The 15,161-nt window shown below is 36.2% G+C and overlaps 1 long non-coding RNA gene and 1 gene segment (V, D, J or C); both read left to right on the forward strand.

Annotated features, from left to right (window-relative positions):
* Positions 1 to 11,038: 11,038 nt before the first annotated feature.
* Positions 11,039 to 11,749, forward strand: LOC309476143 (immunoglobulin heavy variable 3-74-like). The segment is given in 2 exons: positions 11,039 to 11,167; positions 11,245 to 11,749.
* Positions 11,750 to 12,657: 908 nt separating this feature from the next.
* Positions 12,658 to 15,000, forward strand: LOC309476187. Its single transcript, XR_014197956.1, has 3 exons — positions 12,658 to 12,811; positions 12,903 to 12,959; positions 14,405 to 15,000. It is a non-coding gene; the product is annotated as an uncharacterized lncRNA (long non-coding RNA).
* The last annotated feature ends 161 nt before the right edge of the window (positions 15,001 to 15,161 follow it).

A 15,161-nucleotide genomic window follows, 5' to 3' on the forward strand; every position in this document is an offset into this window, starting at 1 on the left:
CAGGCACTGTGATGAAAACCAGTTTAATGCTCGTGCAGCGACTTAACACTTAACATGCATGACTACTGTAGTTTGGAATGCCATGGTAAGACCTTCATCATCAGACACGTTAAGAACTCTTTATCATTACTATTAAAAACAAATAATGGTTTTAATTATTTAAATAAAATCATTTCTTTATTATTAAAAAAGAAAAACAAAATTATTACACACACACACACACACACACACACACACACACACACACACACTTGAATATGACACCAAATCATGTTAATTATTAATTTATTTGTTTTTAATTTAAAACCATTTAAAGATACCAGAATAATACTAGATGCACATCAAACAACTAAATAAATAAACAAACAAATATTAGAGTTCGAAATACAAAGATTTGAGTTCATTACTCTTTATGCCTTGTATGGATCCATTATACAGTATATATCTGATTCAGTAATATTCAGTAACCCTTATTCAAATTCAGTACATCCCAAACTGAATATTTAATTATATTATGCAAATGCATCTTCCTCTTGAACCTTCATAATAAGTTCTGTATCCCTGTACAGCACGATAATTCAGTACAACAATATGGAGCATAACGTTTTGGGATTTACATTACTGTTACTGGCTTCTCGATGTTTGATTCCAGTCTTTAATGCTCATAATATAATGCTTTATTTTTATCTGAATTTACACACATTTATCATGTTTTATTTTGCAGAGAAGCACCGTGACTGAAATGACTGCAGCACTGTGCACAAAAACTGCCAAGACAGTATTAAGAGATATTTTCACATTAAATAATGATTGATGAGTTAGAAAACAGCATTTCTGGAGATTTTAATATTTTAATAAGAACATTTTAATAAAGCTTATGTAATTCTGTTGTTTGGTGATGTTTTTAACATTAAAAAAGCGAATAGCTCTCTAGAGTCTGTCTTAACAACAGAACATTGCAGAGGCTCTGCCCATTCCTAAAACAGTCCTGTACCCACTCTCACCAGAACACGTCACTGTTTATCTGTTTGAAGAAACTCAGATTAAGTTACATGCTCGTGCCAGCTGTAACAAAATAAAAAAATAAAAATTATATCAAGAGGTGGTACTATTGCCTTTGAAATGAACCTCAATGGACTCAAGCTCCAAAAAGTATTTGCTATCAGGATTTCAATGCAAATTATCTGATGTCTGTTTCATATTTAAACAACTGCACTGTTGACTGGAGAACTCATCACTAGTTCAGCTTTGATATAAATCATGTTCACTTTGTATCTGTTGCTGTTGCTGGCCGCAGTGTCTGGTAAGTATATTCCCTGGACAAAATAAACTCTTTTCTTATTGTAAATAAATACATGATCCTAATTATTTGTAATTTTTTTGTTTATCCACAGGCATTGACTCTCAGGTTGACTCCACCAAGTGGGGCACTAATTTTTCTTTTGCTCAATATGTTCAACGTTAATAAAAGATATCCAAGCAAAAAGTTCTCCACGCATTATCCTGCAGTTAATGAGAAATTGTAATTTATTGGCGCACTATGTTGATTGCGTATTGAGACGTCTAAAACGGTTGAGCTCGATTTTCAACCAATCAGCATCGAAAATGTAAGTAGGTCACAGCCGAAATCAAGCCAATATCACTACGCACATATGTAAACAGAGGAGGACGTAAGCAGCGCATCTTCATCTGATAGCGGCGATCAAGCTCGATTAACACCCGTAAAGTGTATTCTTCATGTCGGAAAAGATGGTGGGAAAGGTCCGCAGCCCTTTACTGAAGTCCGATGGGAAAAAATCAAGCAATGTGCGTAGGAATGGCTCAAAACGTCGGACACTACGGAGCTAACGTTTAGCTATTGCTAATAAACATGTTGCCCTCCTGGACAAACTGGTCTCTGATGTCCCAACAACTACGGGTTTCACACACACACACACACACACACACACACACACACACACACACACACACACACACACACACACACACACACACACACACCTATACATTTACACACTTTTATTTCACTTCTGGAATTATGGAATTACTAGATTGTTCGTTACTGCACTATTTTGGTCTGTATGTCTGTCTGTTAAATAAAAAAAAATAAAAAATAAATAAAAAGGAGACAAACTTATTGCACCATTATTGCACCAGAAGTATTTTGAACAAAAACCCTTTCATCGTTTACAAAGGCCTATACCTTGCTATATATACCAAAGGCCTATATGATGTCAATATGGAGCTTATTTTAACAAAAAAAGCTGAAGATACAGTATGATTTTTTAAATAATAAACCGAACATGCATCATTATGCACCTCTAAATCCATGATTCTTTAAATGTATCTTGATAAGTTGCAAATCCAGCCTATTCATGAATATCAGTCACGTGACCTCTTACGTCATCCGCTCTTTTTCCAGTTGACGGCCGCCATCTTGAGTACCTACCGAGTACTGTCTATGGTACTGACAAACCTATTATCTCAAGTCTTGTTAGAAAACAAACAAAAAAATAACTATTCTTGAAACATTATTTGAATTCTTTAACAAAAATTATTGTATGGAATAGAATAGCTCCTGCAGCAGGTGCATTAGCACAACAGGTAGCATAAAGTTACATGACACAATTTAATTGATTAATATTACACTTTTACTTTTAACTCACTTTAAAACACCATCGAGGATTTGTATCATATTCCGGTCGCGGTTTAAAATGGTTTCAAGTCAAAAAAACATTTTGAAATATGTTATATTTAACATTTTATATGAAGCTATGGCCTATCCTTACCTAGCATGCATACTGTAAACATTCTTTATTCATATGAAAATTCCCCAATCGCACGAAAATCACACACAAATCACATATACTTCAAACCGTGCATTTATTAGCTTCTTGTTTCAGGTGAAGAGATGTTACTTTAGCTTTGTTATCACGGATGTCAGAATGAGGAAGTCATGCAGGACCGCAGGCAGAACAGAAGCGTGATTTTTTTTTTTTTTTTTTTAAACCACTTCAGCGGAAATCCCGCCCTGCAGCTGATTCTAAAGTTTTCATTGGTCATATCAATCACTGTACTGATTGCCTACACCAAACACTGATTACCATTGGACTAATAGCCCTGGCGGATACTGTATTGCATGTATTTGAACACAAATAAACCGGAGAAGACGTGAATGAATGCTTTTTGAGTGATGATTTCTATTCAAAATAACGAACGTTACAGATTTATGTTATGTTACATTTAAGTTATATTTATGTTACCGTGTTGTGAAAGCATAGCTAGCTAGTTCCTTTGCAACTGACATATCGATCTTGCCGAATAAGGTACTCAAGATGGCGGCAGACAAGTTTTAGAAGTGAGTGACGTCAGTGAGGAGACGTTGGTGACATCATCTGATATTCATGTATACAAGGCAGATAAATGTGGAATCACAACCAGCTGGTTCTAAAATGAGTGAGATGCACCATATGCATATAGTTTGAACTCTCCCTCACAGACATGCTAGCTCAGCACACTTTATCGTTCAGGATTTATTGTTCTTCAGCCCTCTGGCGTAACTCTCACTGGTTTTTTTTTTCTGAGCAGTTTTCTGAGGCTTCCGATCACCTCATCTGTGATCGCTTCTCATGACGGCCACTGACTATCACATGAGCAAATAACAACTCTTTCACAATCACGCTCGAATCTCTAGTCAGATGCACTCAAACCATTGATACATTGATGCACAATAACTGAAAGAAATATCAGAGAATACTAAAATTGATTTCCAGGCCAGGAAAAATAATAATAGAAATAAATGAAATACTTTATCAGCATAATGGCAACTTGTATTCCAAGTAGCCTGTATGTACGGTTAAGATTGTGGGTTTACATAATAATAATAATTTAAAAAAAGGGATCATACAACTCTAATAGTTTTATTTACTGTCCTGGTGAAGCTGTTTCACCTAAGAAATATAATCCACAAGACAAAATAGCATCTCAATTTATATTAATACCCCATTAAATAGTTTACAAACACTGTAAAAAAAAAAAAAAAAAAGTCTGTAGAAATAGGGCACAATGTACAGTATAATTATGAAGTATATAGTATAATTATAATTTTTAACAGGTGTTTTACCTGTATTTTGAATTACACATTGCTTAAGGGTTAATGGACATTACAGTAAAATTACTGTCCTGGCAGAGACTTACCAGTATTTTAAATGTATGCTTAAGTTGATTCTTAATACTCTGTCATTTTGGTTATTAAGAATAAAAATGTCAACCTTTGAACTGGGTGATTTTTGAGTAAATCCAATTATTATTTTGTCTTTTGGACTTTATTTAAACATATGTTATGTGAATAAGCTTCACCAGGGCAGAACTAAATAATAATTATATAATTTACTGTAAATCACAAATTATGATCCCTTATTTTTTTTATTATTCTTTTTATTTTTTTTTATTTTTTTTATTGTGCAAGGTATAGGCCTTTGTAAACGATGAAAGGGTTTTTGTTCAAAATACTTCTGGTGCAATAATGGTGCAATAAGTTTGTCTCCTTTTTATTTTATTTTTATTTTTTTTATTTAACAGACAGACATACAGACCAAAATAGTGCAGTAACGAACAATCTAGTAATTCCATAATTCCAGAAGTGAAATAAAAGTGTGTAAATGTATAGGTGTGTGTGTGTGTGTGTGTGTGTGTGTGTGTGTGTGTGTGTGTGTGTGTGTGTGTGTGTGTGTGTGTGTGTGTGTGTGTGTGTGTGTGTGTGTGTGTGTGTGTGTGTGTGTGTGTGTGTGTGTGTGTGTGTGTGTGTGAAACCCGTAGTTGTTGGGACATCAGAGACCAGGGGCTCGTTCTTCGTACGTCGCTAACTCAGTTAGCTGGATTTGATTGTTGACGATTTGGCATGATCTTGGATTGTTTGGTTCTTCGACGCTCATCCTGGACTTGCTGTCATAGCAACAGGTGCGCAAACTTGAACCTGCTCGGGAGCAGGCTTATTTCATGTAAACAGGATTAGATCCCGGCTTCATAAGCGGAGCTGATACGGGAAGTCCAGCGCAGCGCGATAGTGCACTTTCTGAGATTGACATTTTTTTCTCGTGACTCGTGAGATTGTCGTTTACATTATTAATTTGTTGGAAACGCACATTATTTTCGACTTGTCGGAGTCGGGCTTTAACTACAGCACAAACTGTTTGCATTGCCCTATGATTATTTGCGAGTGGCTCTTTCCTTTACACTATTGGAGCAGAGAACTTGATGGAAAGTGCTGTCTGTCGTGTCATTCGGAGTTTACCTGGCGCTTTTAGGTTTAAAAAACAGTTTTAGGTTTTTAAGACCCAATGTTGTAAAGCAGTTTTTTTAAAGCAGTTTTTTTTTTTTTTTTTTTTTTTTTTTGGCTATCATTTTTTATGAAGATCATGCAATCATGACCATGCCGATTACAGTATGTCACTCAGGCTTCACTAACGTGATTGGTACCATAGACTATAGGCTTCCATAGACTGCCATCAAGGCCTCAATGAAGGGGATTATGTGAACAGAAAGGGGGTTCACAATGTAAATGTGCAGCCCAGTTACTATTGGGAGTCTTAATATTCCAGATTAATAATATTATATCAAATAAAAAAAGTCAGTTGACTAAAATCTTCCATATCACAAATGTGAAAGCAAAATGGCCAGGATCTGTCCATGACTTAAGAATTTTCAGAGATTCACATTTATGCACATTATTTGAAAGTGGTGAGGAAAGTTCCACAATTAAATATCAAGCTCACTGTATTACATACACTTATGCTGATCCTAACAGAACTGCATTTCTTCATAGGTGATTATGACATGTTCCTGCCTGCAGACAGGTGTTTTATGACCCCATTCCCTGACCCAAACCAGTTACAATGCAGTAGCCAGGACAAGGGCACGCAATGAAATGAACTTTGGCTAACTAAAGGGAAGATTTCAGTGTCTGATAAGTCTGAGGTTTGCACACCTGACAGGGCCTGTGACATTGCTGCATGTGCCATATTACACAACATTGCCCAAAAAAAAAACTTTTCATTATAATATAATGAAAAGTTTAATAAAAGACCAATATACTTAGTTCCTTGAGTTTTATTTCAATTGTTCTTTGTAAAGAAAAGCCAGTGTTCAAGTGCCTGCAACAAGAGATATTAGACACATGCCTCATGCAACAAATAAAAAGGAAAAGTTGGCTATACACTGCCCACCTGTAGGCCTATGTCTCCTCTGTCTGTGCAGACTCTTCTGTAGGCCTTTCTGTAGATGTGGAATCCTGCAACTTATATTGCAGCCATAAAGCATACAAGTATAAATGAAGTAAAGTTATTTATGCACTTGCAGGTAGGCTAGTTCCTCCATATGACAGTTATCTGAGAGGGTTTATTCACTGTCCAGTGAAATGGAAACAAATGGACATTACAAAGTCTTATACTTTCTTTCCTTTGGAAAGTTATAAAAAAAATGTCCACTTACTGCACATATTTCAGCCACCACTTTCTTGGGAACAGATACAAGTGTTGGTGTATTATGTAAAAGTGCACAAAAGAGGAAAACACAATGTCATTATATGAACTACACTCTGGAAAAATATTTTTACATTAATATAAGTTTATTAGTTTTGTCAAAGCAATTCATCATTACTCAAGATTTAACAGTTGAAATGACTATACAGCCTTAATTTAATGCAGCAAAAATTATTTTACAGTGTAGGCTACTAAGATCTTTTTTCTTTTTTTTTTTTTTTTCAGCCTTTTTCTTGGTTGCTTTTATAAACAGCCAACCATTTATTTAACAGTGTCTTTTATAAAAGAGACTATAATATAACAAAAAAATTACCATTATGTAGAATATTTTTGTACTTCACTTTTGTTTGTTCCCATGTTCTAGTGTGGTGACTCTGACATTACAATGAACAAAGTAATTATGCAATTATTCAAATACAAAAATATAGGCTAATAAGTGATAAAAAAACATCTAACATGGCCACTTCTAACGGATTTAAATTGTCTGCTACTTTTTGCCAGCCCTCTCTCCTGGCTTTTGCAGACTTTGAGGTGTTCCCTGGCGTTTTGCATTAAAACATTAAAATTCCGAATAAACTTCGACTATTAGTTCTTGCTCTGCTGCGGAGAAAAACTGTGCGCGCTCTTTGGCCATGCTGAACAGCCAATAGCAGCGTTGCTGATCAATGTTTCTACTATCGATACATGTCCCCTTTTAACCCAGCGCATGAACGCGCAATTATCTCAGATAACTCAATCCAGCGATACTAATCCTATCCGGCAAGTGTGTTCGAAGAACCGAGTTAGCCAGATCATGATTAGCACGATGATATTATCTTGGATGTGTCATTTGATCTCGGATGTAATAAGCAACGTACGAAGAACGAGCCCCAGTTTGTCCAGGAGGGCAACATGTTTATTAGCAATAGCTAAACGTTAGCTCCGTAGTGTCCGACGTTTTGAGCCATTCCTACGCACATTGCTTGATTTTTTCCCATCGGACTTCAGTAAAGGGCTGCGGACCTTTCCCACCATCTTTTCCGACATGAAGAATACACTTTACGGGTGTTAATCGAGCTTGATCGCCGCTATCAGATGAAGATGCGCTGCTTACGTCCTCCTCTGTTTACATATGTGCGTAGTGATATTGGCTTGATTTCGGCTGTGACCTACTTACATTTTCGATGCTGATTGGTTGAAAATCGAGCTCAACCGTTTTAGACGTCTCAATACGCAATCAACATAGTGCGCCAATAAATTACAATTTCTCATTAACTGCAGGATAATGCGTGGAGAACTTTTTGCTTGGATATCTTTTATTAACGTTGAACATATTGAGCAAAAGAAAAATTAGTGCCCCACTTGGTGGAACGAAACTGAACGATACAGCTCACGTACAGCGGCCTAAGTGTGAGAGTGTCTCAACTTGGGACAGAGATGCTGTCCTATGGAAACCACTTTTCACCTGTCTTGCCTGCCTGAGTGTTTATGAGGTTTTTCAATGCATATATATACATATATACATATACACACATACATATATATATATATATATATATATATATATATATATATATATATATATATATATATATATATATATATATATACACATATACATATACATATACATACACATATACATACACATACATATATACATACATATACACACACATCCACTTATTTAGTTAATTAATTTTTTATATTCTACTTTGTGGTGCATTAAAAACACATGAAAAGATTAGGGAGGAATTGGAAATAATCAATTGATTTAACCACAGCAGTAGTGATAACAATGAACACCAGTTTAGTAATTCCAAAACAGCAATAATAATAATAATAATAATAATGATGATGATGATGATGATGATGATGATGATGATGGCAATGGTGATAACAATGATGAGAGCAACGACAACAGCAATTAAAACAATAATAAAAAAATTAAATAAAAAAATAATAATAATCATAACAATAACAGTAATGAAAATAATGACAATGATGACAAAAATAACAAAAAGGCAGTAATATCCGTGGGTTGATTAAAAGGTGGGAGGGGTCGGAGTTGAGAGGAGAGAAGGGATTCATAGTTGTAAGAGGTCAGAAAGTGTTGGATGGCAGAGGTCGGTTTCAGATGCGTAATTATAAGGGGGAGATGTGTATTCCATTGTAATGAAGTCTGTAATAAGATTTTTCCAGTGGTTAATGTGTATGTTGTTACGAGTTTTCCAGTTCATGAGGATAGTTTTCTTGGCGATGGTTAGAACTATGAGGAGCATTTTAGAGTTTATAGTTTTATCAGTAATTATTGTGAGATCCCCCAGCAAGCAAAGAGAGGGTGATAGTGGGATGCGGCAGCCGATTATAGTGGATAGTGACTGTGTGACCTCTTCCCAAAAGTGTTTGATTGGAGTGCAGTGCCAGGTTGCATGAATGTATGTATCTGTAGAATTGTGATTGCAATGTGTGCAAACTTCTGATGTGAAACCCATTTTAGCTAATCTATTGCCCGTGTAATGTGTTCTATGAAGTGTTTTGTATTGTATTAATTGAAGATTAGCATTTTTGGACATGAGATACATGTTTTTACAGATTTGGGTCCAGAAGTTGGCATCAGGAGCTATTGAGAGATCGTTTTCCCATTTTATTGTTGGTAAATATATGGTCTGAAGTTGATTTGAAATGATTTTGTATATGTTAGAGAGAAGTTTCTTTGGAGAGGAAATGTTTACCAAGTCTGATATTGCCAGTGGAAGTTCTAAATTTGTGGCTCTGATGTTTATTTTTGCCAGAACAGAAGATTTGAGTTGTAGGTATTTTAAAAATGCATTGCTCCCGATGCCAAACTCCTGGGCCAATTGCGGAAATGTTGTTAATGTGTTAGATTTGAAAATATGGTTAATGTGGGTGATACCCCTTTCAGCCCATGTGCGAAAATTCAATATTTTTTTATTGCTTATGAAGTCACGGTTGTTCCACAGTGGGGTGAGGTTAGATGGAGCTAGTATAGAATTTGTGATTTGGTGAAATTTCCACCAAGCTGTCAAAGTGGAAGCTATAGTTACAGCATTAAAACATGTGTGTTGTTTGATTGATTTGGTGAGGAATGGTATGTCAGCTATATTTAATTCTTTGCATAGTGATTGTTCTATATCTAGCCATATAATATCGGATTGGGTGGGGTGGATCCATTTGTATATGTATTGCAGTTGGTTAGCCATTGAGTAATAATGAAAATTTGGTGCTTCTAGTCCTCCTTGAACCTTATTTTTTTTGTAGTGTGGTGAGTTTTATCCTTGGTGTTTTATTTTTCCAGTAGAAGTGAGTGATTATGGAGTCTAGTGATTTAAACCAAGTGATTGTGGGGTGGGTTTGAATCATTGAGAATAGATAATTAATTTTTGGTAAAATTGTCATCTTTATTGCTGCTATCCTGCCGATTATGGAGATTGGAAGGTTGAGCCATCGAAGCAAGTCGTCTTCTATTTTTTTTAGCAGTGGTGTGAAGTTGAGTGTTACCAACTCTGACAGTCTGGAGGAAATCTTAATGCCTAAGTAGGTGATGTGATCATGACATATAGGTATAGGTGATTGGTGGGGTGCCACATCCCATTTGGTTTTATGTAAAGGGAGGATGGAAGATGTGTTCCAGTTTATTCCGTAATCTGACATTTATGAGAAGGACTGGATTGTTTTAATTATTTCTTGAGTAGATGCTAGAGGTTCTTGTATAAATAGTAGAATATCATCTGCATAAAGTGAGATTTTATGTGTTTGTTGTGGTGTTTCAATACCTTTGATTGCTGGGTTTTGGCGGATAGCTGCTGCTAAGGGTTCAATAAAAATAGTGAATAGAGATGGAGAGAGTGGACATCCCTGCCTCGTCCCCCTGTGCAGTGTGAAGCTTTGTGATGTTAGTCCATTGGTTGTGACTGTGGCAGATGGTGATGTGTATAAAATCTTGATCCAGCTAATAAATTACTCTCCAAAGCCAAATTTTTGTAGTGTGGTGAATAAAAATTTCCAGTTGACCCTATCAAAAGCTTTTTCAGCGTCTAATGTGGCAATGAGAGTATCTTTCTGTTGTACTGATGAGTAATGCATTAAATTGTATAATCTGCGGGTATTGTTGGATGCGTGTCTACCTTGTCTCCTTTTTCTTAATCAAGATACATTAGAGAATTTTTTTTTTTAAAAATCTGTTAAATGCATTTATTATTCCAAATGCATAATATTAAAATCTGAAAAAAAGAAAAGAAAAAATAATTATGAATCATTCTTTCAGAGCCTTCCTGACACTGTCTCCTTTCCAACGAATGCCTCTGGTATCAACGCAATAAATAAAAATCCTCCCTGAGCTAAAAACTGTACTGTTTAATATAACAGGACATATTGGGTCAATTTCAAATATTTATCATTTATCAAATAGAAGTTATTGCAAATTAAAAGATGCAAATTATTTTGTGGGAAGGGTCAATGTCTCCCCGACTCCTGAAAGTGTGTTATAAGTGATAACATAAGCTGAACTTTCAGTCAGTGCATGTGTTCAGTGACTAAAACAGCTTCAGTGTAACCTATAACTGTTTTACTGGCTTTTTCTGTTGTAATGGAGATGCTACTATATGGACTCCTGATGATTATTGCATGTGAGAAACTCCCTTTTGTAGTAGATTATTATTTCATTGTTCTAAATCATCTAACATGATTTTTCTCTGTTGTTCAGGTGTTAGTGGTCAGTCTTTGACCTCCTCAGATTCTGTGGTGAAAAGACCAGGAGAATCAGTCACTCTGTCCTGCGGTGTCTCTGGATTCTCAGTGAGCAGCTACTGGATGCACTGGATCCGTCAGAAACCAGGGAGAGGACTGGAGTGGATCGGGGGGATTGACGGTGGCACTGGCACTAGTTTTGCTCAGTCTCTACAGGGCCAGTTCTCCATCACCAAAGACACCAGCAAAAACATGCTGTATTTAGAGGTGAAAAGCCTGAAGACTGAAGACACAGCTGTTTATTACTGTGCAAGAGATTCACAGTAAGACAAAAGACTGCAGGGCTGAACAAAAACTACTCATGTCTCTGAGGGCTCAAGAGCACTTGATACTTTTTTTAACAAGCCACTTTATTGATTTGTACTTTATTAAAATATTGATTTAAATCCGTAACTACTTCTTCGTGGAGGTCTTTCTAAATGAACAACAAGCATTATAAGCATACCCGAATTCATGCAACAACAAAACAAAACAAAACAAAACAAAACAAAACAAAACAAAACAAAACAAAACAAAAAAACATTCACAAATTCAAATGCAGCTGAGTTCTATGGCATTCCAATGTGTGATTTTTTTTTTTTTTTTAACAAACTGGAAAGTTAAATGTTACATTCATATTATTGAATATCTTTAAATGCTGATCTTTTGAACAGGTTTTCAGACAGAAATCATGCAACAAGTAGTAAAGAAGCTTTCGGAAAATATATATAAACATTTTTGTAAAAATTCATAATGAGCTACTATGTCTCTGAACTACTAAATAAGAATAAAAATATGTTGAAAGGCAGACATGGTTACAGAGGTTATTACGGTTACAGAAAATAGAAACCTTTAGAGGGCAGCCTATGCAAACTTGTCCTCCCTTTTAAGCCCCACTGTATTCATTAACATACTTTATTCATCTACTCATTTGTGACTTTACTGCATCAGTTTACTTATTAAATAACATGGTAATGGATATTGTGTCTAAACTGTGTTTTATATTCATGTTTGCTCTCACAGAATGTAAGAAGGGCTTCTGAAAACCTGTTGACAATCAGACTTATTCATGTGCACTGTTTTAAATGTTACTGTTGAACTGTTTTTCGATCTGTTGGTGTCAAGGCAGAACTTTTTCATATAAAAGCAACAGAATTTAAATAATATACAATGTATTAACAACAAAGCACATGAGTGTGAATCACACAATATCACCTTTCACCTTTTAACATCACATCTGTTTTTAATAGAACTCAGATGAGGTTGCATGCTCCTGCTTTGAAAATAATCACATTTATTCATGCTGCAGAAAGACATTTTTATATCCATATCAAGATGTGGCACTATTGTTCATGAAATTAACCTCAATGGCCACAAGATCTAGTTTTTGCTTGTTTTCTAATTCAGGGTTTCTATGCAAATTATCTGATGTCTGTTTCATATTTAAACAACTGCACTGTTGACTGGAGAACTCATCACTAGTTCAGCCTTGATATAAATCATGTTCACTTTGTATCTGTTGCTGTTGCTGGCCGCAGTGTCTGGTACGTATATTCACTGGACAAAATAAACTATTTTCTTATTGTAAATAAATACATGATCCTAATTATTTGTAATTTTTTTGTTTATCCACAGGCATTGACTCTCAGGTTGTGCTCACACAGTCTGAACAGTCAGTAGTTGTGGCTCCAGGTGCAAGGGCGCCGTAAAGGGGTGGAAGGTTAGGACGATTCTAAGGGCCCAGGCTGATTTAGGGCCCAGAAGAGCAGACCCCCTTTTTCTTTTCTTAGTTCTTTTCTCTTTTTTATACATACATTAAATGTGCTAGGGCCCCTCATGCACTAAATGTGTATTTTGTACGTTTTGACCATAGATTTAATATTTAAAAAACAAATAATGTATTTACTGTTTCAGTCACACCCCTCCCCCTCACAATGGTTCATTCCACCTGCGCTGTCCGAGCTACGATCGCTAGTGTAGCGTCTCTTGCTTATTGCACTTGCTATGATGCAGCGCAGACAGTGACACACGCAGGCATGTTACATCAAAAGTCAGGGCATCAAAAACGGAAAGAGAAGACAGAGAACGCCGAAGTCGACAGTATGTCACACAGTTTTTCAAAAAGAAAGGTAGCTTGCCCTATTCCTGTATTCCAAAACTTTCAGAGTTAGGCTACTTATTTTTGTTGCTACATGACCTGCTTTTATCTAGCTAGCTTAGTAAAATAATTACTGAATTATGATTTACATCCAACAATAATAACATCTCTGCTGTCTCCGGGTTATCATGTCTCGTAGACACAGATTCAGCGGCTGCTGCACACCCACGTCCCCACGTCCCCCGTCCCCGTCTCATGGTGCGTTCACACCGGACGCGAATAGCGCGTCAGGCGCGAGTGATTTCAATGTTAAGTCCACGCAAAGAGTCAAGACGCGTTGTAATTTCGTTTTAAACTTTGGTTTTCACGCGCGTCAATTTCGCTCTTGACGCGCGCATTAACACAAAGTGGTCAAGCGTATAACTAGACGCGGCAGGCGCGAATTTGACGCGCTATTCGCGTCCGGTGTGAACGCACAGTCAGCCGAACAAGGTGAGCCTGAGCGCGAAACTTCACGAAGATTGAAGTCTCTAAACACGTCTTATCTACTGTGTTCGCCACATGATGATAACTTTACAAAACAAAAAAGTAATCTACACGCTTTACAAAATTACAAAATCAGTTTGCCGTGTGTGTCGTGTGTTCTGTGAAGTGACAGTGCTGCTGCTACGATCGATGCTGTCAAACTTGACGTTCTTAATATGAATAAAATGCCCCAGAAAAAAATAATATAAAATTGAATAAAACATGTGTCTGTAGTAACCATTGGCTATAAGGAGTTTACAAAATAGATATTTTAATATTTTATATTAAGAAAACAAAATAATATGGTTATTATGTGTGTGTGTGTTTGACTTATACAGATGCAGAGTCAGCTTTATTGTCTGCACCTCGTATGCAACTATGCAATGTGCTAAGTATCTTTTTTAAAGTATACAGGGCATGTTTATTGGGTTACATTTTATCTGTAGAAAATGTAGGGGGCCCAGAAATTTTGGTTTCCATAGGGCCCAGAATTTCTGGCGGCACCCCTGTCCAGGTGGTTCCCACAAATTGACCTGTGCCTGTAGTGGATTCACTCTTAGTAGCACTTACATGCACTGGATCCGTCAGGCACCTGGAAAAGGACTGGAATGGATTATTTATTATCATTCAGATTCTTATAAGAGCTCAGCTCAGTCAGTCCAGGGCAGGTTCACAGCAACTAAGGACAGCTCTAATTTCTATCTGCACATGAATCAGCTGAAGACTGAAGACACTGCAGTGTATTACTGTGCAAGAGACACTGTGGAAACACTAATACAAGCAGCTGTACAAAAACTCATGAGAAATGAGGTGGACATGGTTGAGTAACACTGAAAAAAGGGAAGAGCCTCTGAAGTGACATAATGCCTGTCTGAAGTGTTTTGAATGTATTAAATACAAAAACCTGTTAATATTAAAATGATTCCTTATTTTTAATCATAATGACATATGTTTCCCACAGTATATGTCTTTATAAGCATATCTGTTCTATTTAGCATACATTCCCTTATATTAATAATGGACTGGATTCTTTTTTCTGCCACATTACTTCATTAATTCAACTAATACATGGGTGCTGTCAGGATGGAGCTTATTTAAAAAAAAAGCAATTTCAAACCGCGTTTTTGAGACTGTCTTTGTTCACTGCAGTTTTAAGGAGAAAATACTCAGCAATGGTGTTGAAATGAATTTGCACATGGTTTGTCTTAGAGCATATATATATCTAAAAACACATAGACATATAAACAACATTGAAAACTTGATTTTCACCA

The sequence above is a fragment of the Leuciscus leuciscus genome, assembly GCF_965113295.1.
Source record: "Leuciscus leuciscus genome assembly, chromosome: 1".
Classification (NCBI taxonomy): domain Eukaryota; kingdom Metazoa; phylum Chordata; class Actinopteri; order Cypriniformes; family Leuciscidae; genus Leuciscus; species Leuciscus leuciscus.